Below are 2,054 nucleotides of genomic sequence, written 5' to 3'. Positions count from 1 at the left end.
ATGTATATATAATTAAAAATTTCTATTTCTTGCTTAAGCCTTCAAAACTTGTCAGTGTGTGTCTTTTAAACGTAAATAAAATGAATCAATTTTTGACTACTTCAGAATATTATACAGTGTAGTTAAAACCTAGTTCACTTAATTATCTACCTGTCAGTGGTCTGCTAGCTTTCCTTAACTCTATTTTGTGCATTAAAGCGAAATTCTAATTCACATCTCTATGGTCATGAAAAGCTTCACAGTACAATGGTATGACACTGCCAAAAATTGGCACTTCTGAGCTAAGGGGTGGTATGTACAGAAAATACTATTTATACCAGCCCAGATTGTGATCCATACTGTATGAACACATCTGTTCCTCGTATGTCCATCCACATGCAACCTTTTCAAGCTTTCTCACTCTGATAGGGTGAGGAGCTCTCCCTCCCTCCCTGGACTGGCTGGTAATGCTGTGGACTTGAAGGACAGTATCTCCTTAACCCTAACACTCTCAATATTTTCTCTGAAGAAGGAATTGGACCCACCCCTGGCGAATCTGCTTGGTCTTAACACTGTAGAGGATGGTACTGAGCACAGGCGGCACCAGAAGGTAGACATTGGCCAGGAGTAGGTGGAGTGGAGGCGCAGCGTGCTTTGTGAAGCGGTGCATGAGAGCCACGCTGATCATGGGCACGTGGTAGACAGGGACTGCACAGATATGTGACAGGCACGTGTTGAGGGCCTTGCTTTGCCCCTCCCCAGAGGGGATGCTTAGCACCGTGTGGAGGATAGTGCATAGGAGACGATGATAAGCAGTGAGTTAAGCCCAAAAGTAGAAGTCATGATGCAGAGCCTGAGGATGCTGTTGAGGTGAGTGTCCCCACAGGGCAGCTGGATTAGATCTGAGTGCAGACAATAGGAGTGGGAGAAAGCGTTGTGGCCGCAAAAGGGCAGGCGCGTCAGGAGAAAGGGCAGTGGGAACATAAGCATCACACTCTTCAGTCCAAGAGCAGCAGCAGTACCAGCAATATGGGGCAAGGTCAGGATGGCAGTGTAGATTGTAGATGGCCATGAAGCTGTCCATAGGCATGGCCAGAAGAACTCCTGACTCTGTGATGGAAAACAAATGTGTGGAGAACATCTGCAGAAGGCAGGCTTCAAAGTAGATCTCAGTGGCACCAAAAAGAAAGATGGCCAGCACAGTGGGCAGTGTGGAGGCAGAGACACTGAGCTCTGCAAAGGCCAGCATAGCTAGGAATAGGTACATGGGCTGGTGCAGAGAGCTGTTTTTCTTGATCATGGCCAGGATCAGGCTGTTGTCCATGATGGCTACAAGATATGTGGAGCAGAAAGGCAAGATAAACCAGGGTAGCGTGCTTCCAGGCCGGGGAGACCAGTCAGCAGGAAATACTTTGGAGTGAATTGACTGCTGTTGACCATTCTCAGGAGTCTGAAGCCTGAGGACTTGGGTTTAGGACCCAGCAGGAAGGTTACCTGAGGTGAGATACATGAAATTTAACACACTGTAGATTACAAGAACTCACACAAATTTCTGTTTAGTGCTACTTACCAATCCATTTGGTATTCCCATCCCATGACCAGTTCAGTTTGGTTTTCAAAAGTATGAAAATGTGGAGTCACCACTTACAGAGAGGCTTATGTGTAGAAGTTCTTACGTTAGACAGCTGTATTATCTGTGGTTCAAATTCTCCTTGTGCTATCACAGACCACAGCTGGCATAAATTTAATGTCTCTCTTTTCTGCAGAAAAGAAGGTATAGTATATTTTAAAAAGACATACATGGAAAGACACTGGCATCAAGAAAGCTGCAACTTACGTGAATTCTATAAATTCCTGTTAAATCATGTTGAAATTTAGTAACCAATGAGGACTTCCACTATGGGAAAAAATGATTTCAGTGTTAGCATAGTGTCGGTCAGGAGATAACGACTCAACCTCTACTACAGCAAACAGCATCAAGAAGGCTCTTCAAGCGCTCCTGGGTCCGAGTGTGGGCCGGACTCATACCACCGCGATTCCCAGCCGAAAAGCGCGCAAAGAGCCAGGTAGGCCGC

At 45.8% G+C, this 2,054-nt stretch overlaps 1 pseudogene; it reads right to left on the bottom strand.

Moving 5' to 3' along the window:
• Positions 1-490: 490 nt before the first annotated feature.
• Positions 491-1,419, bottom strand: LOC102004058 (annotated as a pseudogene).
• Between the last annotated feature and the right edge of the window lie 635 nt (positions 1,420-2,054).

Source organism: Chinchilla lanigera, unplaced genomic scaffold, assembly GCF_000276665.1.
Source record: "Chinchilla lanigera isolate Chin_1 unplaced genomic scaffold, ChiLan1.0 scaffold00013, whole genome shotgun sequence".
Lineage (NCBI taxonomy): Eukaryota > Metazoa > Chordata > Mammalia > Rodentia > Chinchillidae > Chinchilla > Chinchilla lanigera.
The sequence above is the reverse complement of the archived record's forward strand: the minus strand, read 5'-3'. Positions and strand labels throughout refer to the sequence as shown.